Below are 15406 nucleotides of genomic sequence, written 5' to 3'. Positions count from 1 at the left end.
TATAACAAAATAAATAGTTTCAATTTTAGAGGGCTAAGAATTGACTAAAAGGGGAAACTCAGTAACCACAAAGAGGCCCTGGGCATACATTTGGATTCAGATATGCACTATCTTACTAAAATAAAATAATATTTTAAGGAATTTACATTTAAGAATTAGGGGTTTGGGTAAATTATACTGAAAAAATACCGTACATAAAGAAGTTTCAAAACTGCGACGTGAGAACCTGGAAAATCTCTTTCTCTAAAGATCATTCGTGAGATAAAGTTTAACCCTGTAGAAACTAATAATCTTGGGTTTTAAGGTACATATTGATAAAAAGAGCCATAGAAAAATAAAGGCACATTTTATATTTCTGCATATAACACATAAAATCGAACTCAACAGACATCAGGTGTATCCTTATGTTCATGTAATTTATTTATATTTTATGTTTGCATAATTTAAAAATGCTCTTTCCTTTATTATATTAGATGCATACACTTTCTATTTTAATTATGTTTGGAGAAGAGCTTGAAGAATGATTTTGTGGGCTACATCCATTCCTAATTCCGAGGCTTCTTCACTTCTCTCCCCCAGAGTAAGGGTTTCAAGAACACTTTTTAGAACTAAAAAATTTTTTCTAGTTTTTTGGAAAAAGAATGTATCACTAATGTCTTATTTACATTTATGGGAGGATGAGTCGGCTAATTGGATGTGTTGGTAGTGCAAAACTGCTCTGATTTAAAGTTTTAGATCATGCAATTAAAGTAATTTTCAGACATTAAAAATGACAGCAACTCCTTCCATTTATGGCCCCACAAAGCAGCAAAGTTAGACAAATCATTCCCTGCATACATAGCTCATTGGTAGTACAGTAATAATGACTAACACTTCATGAATAAGAAATACTTGTATTATAATTTATAATGTTTAGATGTCATTACTGGTTAATTTATTTATTAACTAGTATTTACTGAGCACCTACCAAATTCCAGCCATCTGTCAGGAGGAAAAAAAAAAACATCAAGTATAAATCATACAGTGCCTGCCTTCAGAGAGATTTAAGTCTAAAGAGAGAAGTTGACACTAATCAAATGATATGAATGGATATATAATNCAACATCAAGTATAAATCATACAGTACCTGCCTTCAGAGAGATTTAAGTCTAAAGAGAGAAGTTGACACTAATCAAATGATATGAATGGATATATAATTACAGCTGTAATAAGTGTCATATGTTAGAAGTAAATGACCCCATTAAAATGGGGGATCCTGAGGGGTTTATTGGAAAAGGGTTGTTTTGGCTGAGGGTAAAAGGCAAATAGGAATTAGCTAGGTAAAGTTGGCAGGTGGGGGAAGGATACCTATATCAGCGAGAGGCAGGAGCATTTACAGAGTGTGTGTGAAGAAGAAACGTGGATGGTAGATACAGAGCCGTCATTTCACTGGAAATCCTAGTATTGGAGTATAAGACAGGAGCGAAGATGGGAAGTAGGAAGCTGGGTGATAGTCACAGTAAAGACATANGGAAATAGGAAGCTGGGTGATAGTCACAGTAAAGACATAAAAGCCTGAGATGTCTTTAGGATCTGTGGGTCACAGTGTGAAATGGAAATGTGGTGTGCTTTGATCAAAAAATAAAGAAAGAAGTTCTATGAAAGATACTAAATATAAAGCAACTTGCTTTAGAAATGTGGTATAACTTATAAAATGTAATAGGGGAATAGTGATACATGAGTCACAGCATAAGCTTGCAAATTGCAAAAAAATATATTTTTGGTGTCAGTTCTATATAATACATTAAATAATGCTTTATTAAAGTTATAACTTGCTTGCTCTAAGCTTCTTCTCACATTTCCGTAAATTTACGTATGGGAATTTATGTTGTAAGCAACTTCATTTTCAATTGATGTAACTGGCATCAGATGCTCATGACAAATGTAAAATCACAAATATTTTTCAATAATTTTTGATTTTGTAAAGGATCTTTCTGTTGATATAACTGTTACCCAACTGTAAAGAGTAGTTTATAGGATGTGACAACATTGGAATACAGTTCTAACAAATTATTTTGAAATATAAATTTTAGAACATCTAGAGCTGATAATTCCATGGAACAATTTTTTTCTAGATTTAACTCTTCCAAACAAATCTATTTAGTGTAAGTCTGAATTAAATTTTAAATGTAAATTTAAGCAATGGAACTTTAATGTTCTTCTGACATACCCTGTAACTTCTGAAGACTGTACAAGAAACCGAAAGTGCTTTAATGACTTGTGTATAATCCAAAATGCCTATTTATGGATTCTATTGCCTTATCTTCAATTACAAGGAAACACTCATTAATAATTGGTTCACCTGGAGCTTCATATAAAAATAGTGTTTTTTTCCACTGAGTGGAAAAATCTTTAAATTTAATTTCTGTTATAAGCCTCTGGATATTAGCGTTGCAATGTTGGAAAAAATTTTAAAACCATGTATGCTAAACTCTTTGAAGAATGTGAATAACTCTCTGATATGCCTTGTTGCCGTGCTCATGTGCAGGCTTTTATTTTGTCTTTACTGACCAACTTTACTGCCTGAACCCTGGCAGTTCCTGTCCTGGTGCTCAGGCTGAAGAGTTAGTATCTCTGCAAATGTCACACAGATCCCATGGACAGCTCTGTGGGCAGACGGGCAAGTGGACCCCTCACACTGGATCCCAGCGCTGACTGCTTTCTGAGTCCCTTGTTCTCCTGAGGCCCTTGCAGCTGGCCACTGAAGCTTCTGCAGCTGCTGTGACCCTCACCTCCACAAGTCTGGGCCCAGATCCTGCTGGGCCCACCTTCTCAAGTCCTCGGCACTCCTGAGTGCCATGAGGTACGGGGGTGTACACGGTACCGACTCTCACGCGGACGCGGTCTGCTCGGCGAACAGAGGTGCACCTGCTACCACGCAGCGTATCCCCTCTGCTCACAAGCATGCTTTGCGGTCCCATCGGACTTCACCGACAAGGACAACATCAGAGAAAAGAGGACTACGAATCTCAAGACAGTGACATCAGGGCGACACACCAAAACGAGGCATTTCTCAGCACAGGGTCCTATGTGACTGAGTCGCACACGGATGAAGCCGGTCCTGGATGACATGTTAAGGAATGTATTCTTTTTGCTGACGGAACATGGGAAGCATCGGAAGTATGAAGCAGAGGCAATGGTATGAAGACCTACGNTTTTTCCACTGAGTGGAAAAATCTTTAAATTTAATTTCTGTTATAAGCCTCTGGATATTAGCGTTGCAATGTTGGAAAAAATTTTAAAACCATGTATGCTAAACTCTTTGAAGAATGTGAATAACTCTCTGATATGCCTTGTTGCCGTGCTCATGTGCAGGCTTTTATCTTGTATGTCTTTACTGACCAACTTTACTGCCTGAACCCTGGCAGTTCCTGTCCTGGTGCTCAGGCTGAAGAGTTAGTATCTCTGCAAATGTCACACAGATCCCATGGACAGCTCTGTGGGCAGACGGGCAAGTGGACCCCTCACATTGGATCCCAGCGCTGACTGCTTTCTGAGTCCCTTGTTCTCCTGAGGCCCTTGCAGCTGGCCACTGAAGCTTCTGCGGCTGCTGTGACCCTCACCTCCACTAGTCTGGGCCCAGGTCCTGCTGCGCCCACCTTCTCAAGTCCTCGGCACTCCTGAGTGCCATGAGGTACGAGGGTGTACACGGTACCGACTCTCACGCGGACGCGGTCTGCTTGGCGAACAGAGGTGCACCTGCTACCACGCAGCGTATCCCCTCTGCTCACAAGCATGGTCTGCGGTCCCATCGGACTTCACCGACAAGGACAACATCAGAGACAAGAGGACTACGAATCTCAAGACAGTGACGTCAGGGCGACACACCAAAACGAGGCATTTCTCAGCACAGGGTCCTATGAGACTGAGTCGCACACGGATGAAGCCGGTCCTGGATGACATGTTAAGGAATGTATTCTTTTTGCTGACGGAACATGGGAAGCATCGGAAGTATGAAGCAGAGGCAATGGTATGAAGACCTACGAGTATATGTAGGGTGAACAAATAGATTATACATGAAAAGAAATGGCTTCTATGAGAATCGACTTTTTATCCAAAAGAAGGGGGTGCATGATTATCTGAGCATAGTCCCCTGTGAGTACTGTGTGTGGGTGAGGGGGTGCTTGGACAAGGAATCTTTTAACTACTGTATCCTCTCGTCACACCACACGCAGACCTGTCCTAATCCTGGGTCGGTGGCTCGGCAAGAGCCACAAGGTTGCTGGCTGCTACCCTAAAGCGTTCTCTTCTACGACCACGCACAGCTCCCGGCTCAGAATTCGAAGTGGATACCCCACAGAGACAAAAATCACTCTTGTGGAGAATGGGAGAGTGGTTCTTGTGCAGCAGAAATATACAGAACCTTCGATGCTATTTTAGGAAAAGAATAAGGACTATGCTTTAGTTCATTAACGAGTCCTCCTGTGGGAACACTNGGCTGCTGTGACCCTCACCTCCACAAGTCTGGGCCCAGATCCTGCTGGGCCCACCTTCTCAAGTCCTCGGCACTCCTGAGTGCCATGAGGTACGGGGGTGTACACGGTACCGACTCTCACGCGGACGCGGTCTGCTCGGCGAACAGAGGTGCACCTGCTACCACGCAGCGTATCCCCTCTGCTCACAAGCATGCTTTGCGGTCCCATCGGACTTCACCGACAAGGACAACATCAGAGAAAAGAGGACTACGAATCTCAAGACAGTGACATCAGGGCGACACACCAAAACGAGGCATTTCTCAGCACAGGGTCCTATGTGACTGAGTCGCACACGGATGAAGCCGGTCCTGGATGACATGTTAAGGAATGTATTCTTTTTGCTGACGGAACATGGGAAGCATCGGAAGTATGAAGCAGAGGCAATGGTATGAAGACCTACGAGTATATGTAGGGTGAACAAATAGATTATACATGAAAAGAAATGGCTTCTATGAGAATCGACTTTTTATCCAAAAGAAGGGGGTGCATGATTATCTGAGCATAGTCCCCTGTGAGTACTGTGTGTGGGTGAGGGGGTGCTTGGACAAGGAATCTTTTAACTACTGTATCCTCTCGTCACACCACACGCAGACCTGTCCTAATCCTGGGTCGGTGGCTCGGCAAGAGCCACAAGGTTGCTGGCTGCTACCCTAAAGCGTTCTCTTCTACGACCACGCACAGCTCCCGGCTCAGAATTCGAAGTGGATACCCCACAGAGACAAAAATCACTCTTGTGGAGAATGGGAGAGTGGTTCTTGTGCAGCAGAAATATACAGAACCTTCGATGCTATTTTAGGAAAAGAATAAGGACTATGCTTTAGTTCATTAACGAGTCCTCCTGTGGGAACACTTAAACTCTTAAGTAACTCTAATATCAGAGATTTTTTTTTTTTCCAAACCATTCAGATCAGTCTCAGGGATCAGAGGGATGTATATACACACATCTACTCTACTCCTTTCCTGGGAGTCCATATATATCAGTAGAGTAGCTGTAATAACGTGCAGCTCGTGATTAACACTGAAGCACTCCTTGGTTCTTACGGATAAGTAAGATCATTACGGCCTGAATTATAACAAATTAAAGAGGAAAGAAGTCGACTGTGGTAGACTCTATCATCTGTGAAACTCTGAAATTCTTTAACCCTCTTTCTCTTAAAACAAAATAGAGTTGTTCCTTTTCATTCTGTATCATTTCATTCTTCTTGCAAATTCCTTAAGTATTTGTAGAAATTCTAGTCTAGTAATTTAAACGTTTTAGCATGCATAACAGCTTCTCAGAGAACATGTTAAAAATGTGAATTCCTTGACTCCTACCAGAAATACTGATTCAGTAGGTCTGTGAAGGAAACAGAGAATATGGATTTTTTACAGGCCGTTTTTTCAGTTGATTTTGATGTAGTTAGTCCAGGGACCATACTTTGAGAAATACTGCCTCAGGTTTTGAAGTCTGAATCTGAAATTTCTATTTAAAAAAATCCAAGTTATGTAAATATGTGGTCAGAAAGTCTCCAATGCTTTAGATCCAGGAAAAAGTCCTATCGAGTAACATGTCATTGGTTAGTAATGCTTCAAAAATAAATACACAAGAATGGACTTTGGAGCTTATTTAACTGTAATTAATTCTGTATACCATATCTGCTTTTAGAGTTTCACAGTACATTTTAGCATAGTAAAAGCACTGAGAAATTCTGGATTAAAGAAACTTCTTAAAGTGTATTTAATATAGGTTTCCTACACTTACTAGATATGGAACAGTTTTAATCCAGGTAACACCTCTTATTACATCTTGGGATATAAGAGGGGCACCTGGGTGGTCCAGTTGGTGGAGAGTCCGACTCTTGATTTTGGCTCAGGTCATGATCTCAGGGTCGTGATATCAAGTCCCATGTTGGGTTCTGCACTCAGAGGAGAGTTTGCTTAAAATTCTTTCTTTCTCGAACCTCTGCTCTTCACCCCACTCACGCAAGTGCATGCATTGTGCATGCGTTATCTCTCTCTCTCAAATAAATAAATAAACAGACTTCTAAAAAAGAAATACATTTGGGACGTAAGAAATCCTGAAAAACAATGTTTGGAAATATAATTGTCATGGTTGAAGAGGACTAACACACATTCACATACACATTGATATGTGTTTGTCTGCATGTATTTAGCACACATATACATATAGAAACACATATTTATGAGACAATCATGTAATCTGAATTCTAATTCTGGAATAATTATTAATTTTGTAATATAAGAAAACCAGTTTTATTGTTATGTTAAAAAGATTCCCTTTTCTATTAAAGATACATTATGAAATATTTACACATGAAATTATGATGTCTGTGATTTGCCTCTAGATATTTGGGGTGGATGTTGAGGAAATAGTAGGTGAGGGTATGGATGAAACAAAGCTGGATATGAGCTGATGATTAACAACCCTGACTGATGGGTTCACGGGAGTTCCTTACACTATTTTTTCTACTTTCCTCTTTGTCATTCTTAATAAAAGAAATACAGAAAATGATGAAATCAGTAAATATTTATATATAAAATAAGGAGGCACCTTTTCCATTCAGTTTCTAAATGATGAGGATATATCACTTTTTGAAGTTTATCCTAAATATGAATGACCAACATTCATGAAAAGTTCATAAAATTACAGAATTTTAATGTTTCCATTTTCAATCTCCTTTAGTAAGATACAAATCATATAAAAATAGCTTGACCTAACAATCTTATTCTTGGGGCACCTGGGTGGCTCAGCAGTTAAGCATCTGCCTTTGGCTCAGGTCATGATCCCTGTGTCCTGGGATCGAGCCCCATGTCTGGCACCCCGCTCAGTGGTGAGTCTGCTTCTCCCTCTGCCCCAGCCCTGCTTGTGCTCTCTCACTGTCTTCTCCCTCTGCCCCAGCCCTGCTTGTGCTCTCTCACTGTCTCTCTCTTTCCCTCTCCCAAATAAATAAATAAAATCTTTTAAAAAATTATTTTTAAAAAAATCCTATTCTTAAGTAGAAGGAAAGGTTNTGGCACCCCGCTCAGTGGTGAGTCTGCTTCTCCCTCTGCCCCAGCCCTGCTTGTGCTCTCTCACTGTCTCTCTCTTTCCCTCTCCCAAATAAATAAATAAAATCTTTTAAAAAATTATTTTTAAAAAAATCCTATTCCTAAGTAGAAGGAAAGGTTAGTAAGATACATAATGCTTTTGATGAATAGCCTTACTCAAATTCACATGGTCATAATAGCCAAAGATGCTTCCAGAGGACATCTTTAGTTATGAGTCCTCAGGACACATGAGAAGTGATATTAAAACTTCTGTCAGAATTATCTAGCATGATTTCTTTAAACACAAATGAAACTTGTTCCTTGCATCAATGGCCAAACACACTATTACATATTTTGATCCCTAACTACAGTTTTAGAATGTAGGGGATGGCAATCCAATGTGTAATTGGCCTTTCCTGACCATCCAGAACATATTCTTTTTGTTCCCTTTTAATTTATTTGTTTCTTTTGTACCTTCAACTCAGTTGAAACCTTCATCTGTGAGTAATAATCTTTCAGTGTCACTGTTCAGAATAATAACTTCTCAGGTGTTTCTGAAGTTACCAACTTCTCTCAAACAACGGACAAAACAGGAATAAAAAAAATCACCAAACCTTTCTTACTCTGTACAAACATGGGATTCTGCCTTTATTTGTCTATGGCATTATAGGAAATGTTGCTAAGATACCAATATAAAGGAAACTAGTGTATAAATAGCATTTCAAACAGGTGACAAAATTCTCTGATATTTTCTCTCACTAGTTAATTTGCGAAGACTACAAGTAAATACTTTAAATTTGGTCCTCCTCCTAATTCCTCAGAATCTCAATTTAACGTACCTATTAACATACTAGCCCTCTCCGTTTGCGTGCTTCGATATGGGAATCATAGTTTTTCTGACTCTAAGAACGTCCTCAGAACATCATCAGCATTTCTTTTAGTGTGGAGTTGATAGTGATGGAATCTCGGAGATTTTGTTTGTGTGAAAGCATCTGTACTTTGTATTCATTCAGGAAGATATTTTTGCTGGGAAGAGAATTCTTATCATTAGTGTCTTTCAGCCCATTAAAAAAGCCATTCCACAGTCTTCTGGATTTTCTTATTTCATTGCTATCACAACTGCCAGTCTTATTGTTGTTCTTTTAAAGGTAATGTTATCTTTTTTATCAGGATAGTTTTATTTTCTTTTCTTCTTTTGGTTTCACTACTATGTGCTTATTTAAACTTTCCTTTGTGTTTATCCTTATTAGGGCTCGTATAATTCCCTGAATAGGATGGCTGTGGTCATTTTCAGTCGGGTTTGTTTTTGTTTGTTTGTTTGTTTGTTTTACTCTCTGGCAATTATTCCCTCAAATATTGCTCATCCCTCATTTTCCTTCTCCCTTCTCCACTCCTTTTGGAAGTACAATTTCTACATATGTTCGAACTATTCATATCAAATATACTCCTTATGTTCTTTTTTGTTTGTCTTCCCCATTGTATTTTCTCTCCATGTTGCAGTCTGGATATTTTCTATTCATACATCCTCCATTTTACTAATTCTTTTCTCTGCCATATCTAATATGGCATTAAGTCAGTCTATATTGTTCTTAATTTTAGCTTTTGTATTTTTCAGTTCTAGACTTCCAGTTGATTCTTTTTATTGCAATCGAGTTGACACACAATATTATTTTTGTTTCAGATGCACAACATAGTGATTTGACAATTCTGTACATTACTCAATGCTCACCACAATAAATGAGGTCACCAGCTGTCACTGCACGATGTTATTAAAATATTACCGACTATATTCCCTATGCTGCACTTTTCATTTTCATGACTTACTGATTTTATAACTGGAAGTTTGTACCTCTTTAATCCTCTTCACCTATTTTGTCCATCCCTCCATCTGTCTCCCCTCTGGTAACTTTATGAGTCTGCTTCTGTTTTGTTTGTTCCTTTGTTTTGTTTTTTTAGATTCCACATATAAGTGAAATCACATGGTATTTGTTTTTCTCTGTCCCACTGATTTTTAATACATGCCATTTCCCTCCTAAATTCACCATCTTGTCATCTATTTTTTAACATATTAATCACAATTATTTGAAACCCCTGTCTAATAACTTTCATATTCCTATCAGATGTGACTTATTGCTAATGTCTGATGTTCTTCTGCATTTTGATCATTTGGTCCTGGTTTCAGCTTTTCCTGGTAACATTTTACTGAATACCACCAGCATTGTACATGGAAAGTAAATGTTTTTATTATATTTTTTCCAAGAAGATTTACTTTTTTAATCAGGCAACTAAAAACAGCAGAGTACAGTCGGGAATGGATATGAATCGAGTCTGAATGTTGGTCATTTTAAGCACTGGTCAATTTTGTTCTGTTTTCATTACCAGGGCAAAGTCCTTTAGGTGTCTCCTCTATAGGTCGAGTTGTGTAGCAGGCTTCCTTTTACCTGGCTAATTCTGAGCCCCAATTTCTGTCTTCCTTGCACTGTGAGGCTACCAAAATTTCTGCCTGAGTCATTTTCTGCTCTCTATTTTTTATTTTTCTTTTTTATTCCTAATTTGTAGTGCTTGGAAAGTGGCAAGTTTCTGGAGAAAAACACTGGGGAGTTCTGCTTTTCTTTTCATACTTTTCTTTTCTCCAGACTATTGTACTTCATGTTGCAAACCCCTTGGTTACTGTCATAATTCCTTTGAACTGCTATTTTTACTTATTTTAAAAAGTTTTAACGTATTTGTGGCTGATATTGGTTTGATAAAGCTACTTCAACTACTCAGGACAAAAGTTTCCCCAAATATTATTAATGTTTAATAATAGACTCTGTGTAGGGTTGAAAATATTTAGGCCATTTTATCATTAGGTTTTTAGATAATACCTTGAACAGTATGATAACTGGTAACAGTTGGAGAAAGAATTGAGTAGTACTTTCAGTAGAAGTAGAAATCCTTAACAAAAATTACTAATTGTTTATTCAATCTTTTATTCAAAACCATTTAATTAGCATCACATCCTTACCTTCTTCCAGGTGTACATCAGTATGAATAGTAAGCAAATGAAACAACACTGAACTGAGGAGCTATTAGAGGACTTCCATCATAAGAGGCAAAAAAATCTCATTTACATTTTAATAAGAACATTCTAGTTTCCAGAAGGGAGACATGATAAAATCAAGACAAATCATGAGGCTGTATGAGTGGGTTTCTCAACCTCAACGTTATTAATGTTTTGAGTCAGATAATTTTTCGTTGCATGTATGTATGGGCGAATTCAGGGTGAGATGAGGAGGCTGCTCCGTGCATTCCAAGACATTTAGCAGCAGTGGCCTCTTCCCACTAGATGTCAGTAGATCCTTCAGTTGTGACAACCAAAAATACATCCACAGGCGGCCAAATGACCCCTTGGAGGCAAAATCAACTGGGTGAAGCACCTTTGTGCTACAGCAACACACTGGGAAAGAGATTGTGGTGGTTAAACTAAAGTTTAGTAAGTGCAGTGGTGAAAAGTAGTTAGATTCTGTACATTTATTGATGCTGAGGCCATCTGTTAGACAACTGGAGATGGGGTTTGAAAGCAAGCAAGGAGTAAAAATGACTGAAAGGATTTGGCCTGGCAAATGTCACTACAGACTGTTATTAATAGAGAGAGAAAGACTGCAGTAGGAGCAAGTTTTGGGAGTAAGAATCAGGAGGCCAATATCAGCATATTTTAAATTGGTAAGTGAAGATGATAAATTGGTGGGTGGATTTGGCGAATGAGGTAGGTATTTGAGCTGAGTGTATCATTTTGGAATTAGCTTGTGGATGGTATTTCACAGGATGAAACTGAATAAGACACCAAATGAATGGGAGTAGATATGGCAGAGTATAAATTCAAGAACAAAATCCCTGGCACACCCCACATTTAGGAAATGGGTAAGATTAAAAGTTACCAGCAAAGTAAATGGAAAAGGAGCAACTTAAGATGTAAAAGGAAAACCTGACAAATGTAGCATGCAGGCAGCCAAGTGAAGAATGTGTTTCTAGAAGGATGTGATCAAAAGTCTGACAAATTAAGTAATGGAGATGGGGAACTGACTGCTGGATTTCACAATGTGGAGGTTACTAGTCACCTTGCTAAGAGCAGTGTTGATGGAGTGGTAGGGGAAAAGCCTGGTTGCATTGATTCAAAACAAAGTTGACCAGAAGGACTGGAAAAGCAAGCTCACATAGACCACTTTTGAAGAGTTTAAGGACAATAGTCAAATACGGCAGTAGCTGGAAGGGAAGCAGGGTCAGAAAAGGTCTTTTTTTTTTTTAATGATGAGAATAACAATATGAAAGTATTCTAGTGGGGATGGTGTGTTACACAAAATAACAGAGATGAAAGAGAGAGTGAGATAGACAGACACAGAGAAGCAGAGAGAGAAAATTGTCCCGGAACATGAAAGGGAATCATATCTAGAACACAAGTGGAAGATCTGAGTTCATGACCCATTATCTATCAAATTGTGCTTTACTGATTTCTTGATAAATTCTGTTTAAGCAAGAAATAACTACAGCTTGACTTTTTGTAAATGTTAGTAGAGAAAAATAGTACCACTATAAAATAAGATATACAATATCCTGATGAAGATAATTGATTAAACACAGTGTTTATTTTCATTTTTTATAAACATCTAATAAACAAAGCCAAAAGAAATTTTTCCTAAGACCTAAATCCACCAAAACAGAGATCAAAAGGGGAGACAAAATTTGAGAAACTGGAACGAAATGAAATGAATTCTAACTGATCTACCATAAAGCTCAATCCCATGCTGGCTGTGAGGAAGGCAGAGAACATGCCAACCCCCCTTTGGGCTTTATGAACAGGAAGCATTTTGGTCTCTGTAGTGTTTTCTCATCTCATTAGAAGACTGGCAAATTATTCTCCTGAGAGGATATGAAATGGAGAGTCTCTGAACTGCTCGCTAGCAAGCATAGCTGAAGAACAGGGAATGTTAACTAAAAACAGGGAGATTAAGGAACATGTATATAGTAAGGGCTGAGACCCATGTCTTGTAATGTCATTTAGCTCTGAGGGTGCTGGCTACTGGGCCTTTGCTCTCTGGGCAGGAAAGTGGAGTGGGAAGTGGGGGACGGTTGTCCTAGGGATCTGATAAACCTAAGAGAAAATCCTAAACACAGTGTGTTTAAGTTTTCCAAGGATATATACTGGCCAGATCATCTTAGTGTGAAGTCCAGCATTATATGCCCTCCCCGCCAAATACACTTGATCAGAGCTTTCTATAAGATTTTTAGGGCCCCATTCTTAAATATGAGCAGATAACTAAGATTCACAAAGTATCTTGGTATACCTCTTAATAAAGGTTAGGGATTAAAACAAAGAAAGAGAAGAAAGCAATTTGGGACCACAGAAGCCATGCAGGAAAAATAAGCTAGATAAAAGAAAAACTATGAGGAATATTTTCAGAGAGAGAAAAAAAATGCAAGGTATTATATAAAGGAACAGTCAGAAAATAAAAGGACACTTAGACATTTAAAAAAAAAACAGCCAAAGTCAAAAACTCCCAGAGGTAGAACAAAAAAGATATAAAATGGATACTAGGAGAGAGAAACAAACAAAAATATATATAGTTCATATACACATGTGTAAAAATGATACCTACTATCTAAATATATAAACATATAAAATATAATAAACTATGCACAGAGATAGATACGTACATATATACATACACATACACACATAAACTAGAGTACCAGTTTAGGAAATCTAACTTTTTCAATGATAGGGATTCTAGAGAAAGCAATGGAATAAATTATTAAATTATCCAGGAAGACATTCCAGGATAAAGAAGTATGAGTTTTCAGGATGACAAAGTGCACTAAATGCCCAATATAAAAGCTGAAAATAGATTTACACCACAGCACATCATCAGGCAATTGTGGAACGCTGGGAAAAAAACAACTGAGAGAGAGAGATAGGCAGACAGATAGAAACAATGTCATAAACGAGATCAGAAATCAAGATGGTTTCAGCTTTCAGAACACAGTAACATCTCCATATTGCTAAGAATAATGATTTCTAATATAGAATTGTTTCCAACTAAGCCATCAATCAAATATAAGCATAGAATAAATATATTTTCAAACATGAAAGATCTCCAAAGAACTGCATTCCTCTTGAATTCCTTCTCAAAAATCCCTTGGAAGATGCATTCTACCAATATGAGGGAGGATGTCAAAGTCACGATGTTTAGGCAACTGGGCTCGCAAACACAAGGACAGGTTGATATTGAAGGGAGACAACGGAGACAAAATTGAGGAATGAATTATTGTCAAGTCTACAGAATATTAAGCAAACAAAACAAGAAAATTACTAACTCTAGGGAAAGCAAATAGAGGAAAATCAAAGCTAATCTCTGAAATAAACTCTTTACAGACATAGCAAAAAACAAGGAAATTAGTGCGATGGAGTCTTTAATTTCCTCCTCTAGCACGCCAGAAATGGAGGAGTTTTCAATCTTTATAATATACTTTTCCTCTTCATCTATATACTTGCACAAGGCTAGGATGTTTTCTATCCTCTTAATCAAGTGCAAGCTTTGTCTGTGCAGACATATATTTTGCAGATTAAAGTCAGCATGCAGCACTTGGTATATTCCTCTACAGGCAGAGTAAACTCTAATTTCATAATTTCGATTATGCGTAACCATGGCCAATATATTCCAGTTTATCTGCAGGTATCATTATCCACTTATCTTTCGCCTCAATATTTAAATGATTTGGAACAAATATGAAAAGACTACCAAAACCCCAGAGTAAAAGAAATAAACAAAGAACAGTCTAGAGAAAGTAACTGTCTAAAACTGAGGTTGTCTAAATGAGAAAATATGTCTAAGTATCATGCAAGGTAACACTGAGAAATTCCCTAGCAAGTAATAATGTAAAATGTAAACACGGATCTTCTATATTAACAAGTAATCAAAACAGGGTCTGACATCTATTTAAAAAGAGCATGCAACGTAGATTCTGCTTAATGAATTAGATATGCCAACTACTCAGTTTCAAAGCTGTTAATACATAATAGGCAATGACTATTTATGGCATCATATTTATATTTCTTATAAAGAGATAATGTTCACTCTGTCCTCCGACTGTAACTCTGTGCTGGGCCATAGGAAAACATCAGGTCAAAGAATTCCGTAGGTTTATAGGAAATGGAATTAGGAAATTTTATTTTGCCTGGCTACAGGATCTAGCAAAAAGAGGATGTTTTCTTCTGAACATTTGTGTGGAGGTAAGGGAAGACAAAATGAGAAAATAAAAGCGAGAAGATGAGAATCAGGGTGAATTGTATTCATCTCATTACTCTTTTCCCTTTCAGCACCGCCCTCCTCCATGCCCATCCCTCACTTGGGCTTGAAAGAATTTGCTAGCTGCTTCCTTGAGTATTCAGGATCCATAGGCTGAAAACAGAACTTGCACTTGAGGGTCTCGTACATCGTAACGATACACATTATCCCTAAAAAATGGCACTAGAACATAAGTGACCACCATGTCACTTTAGAAATAGAAGTCTCAAGCAACACAGGAGTCTAATAGTTTCTTTTAGCATCAGAAGGGAATCAAGGACATATTACTAAAATTCCAATTCCTAACCAAATACTCAGGGCACTCATGTGTATACAGGCTGGGGAAGGAAACTGAAGACAAAAATACTTACAGTTCAAAGTATTCTTTACTGCACAGACTAAAACTGCTGTTGGTTAAAGTTTTGTTTTGTTCACTTTTAATAAAAAGAGAAAGTAGATACTAGTGGTTTAAGCCAAGTGAAGGAATACAGATACCAAGATATACGTACTGTACAATGGCATTTGTATGAAATCAGTGGC

General features: G+C 37.9%; 1 protein-coding gene across 1 annotated transcript in view; it reads right to left on the bottom strand.

Annotated features, from left to right (window-relative positions):
• The window catches only part of CNTN6 (contactin 6), a 269942-nt gene that overhangs the window by 26832 nt on the left and 227704 nt on the right, over positions 1-15406 (bottom strand).

This window comes from Ailuropoda melanoleuca, chromosome 4, assembly GCF_002007445.2.
Source record: "Ailuropoda melanoleuca isolate Jingjing chromosome 4, ASM200744v2, whole genome shotgun sequence".
In the NCBI taxonomy this organism is placed as follows: Eukaryota; Metazoa; Chordata; class Mammalia; order Carnivora; family Ursidae; genus Ailuropoda; species Ailuropoda melanoleuca.
Note: the sequence above shows the minus strand (reverse complement) of the source record. Positions and strands in the feature narration are given on the sequence as shown.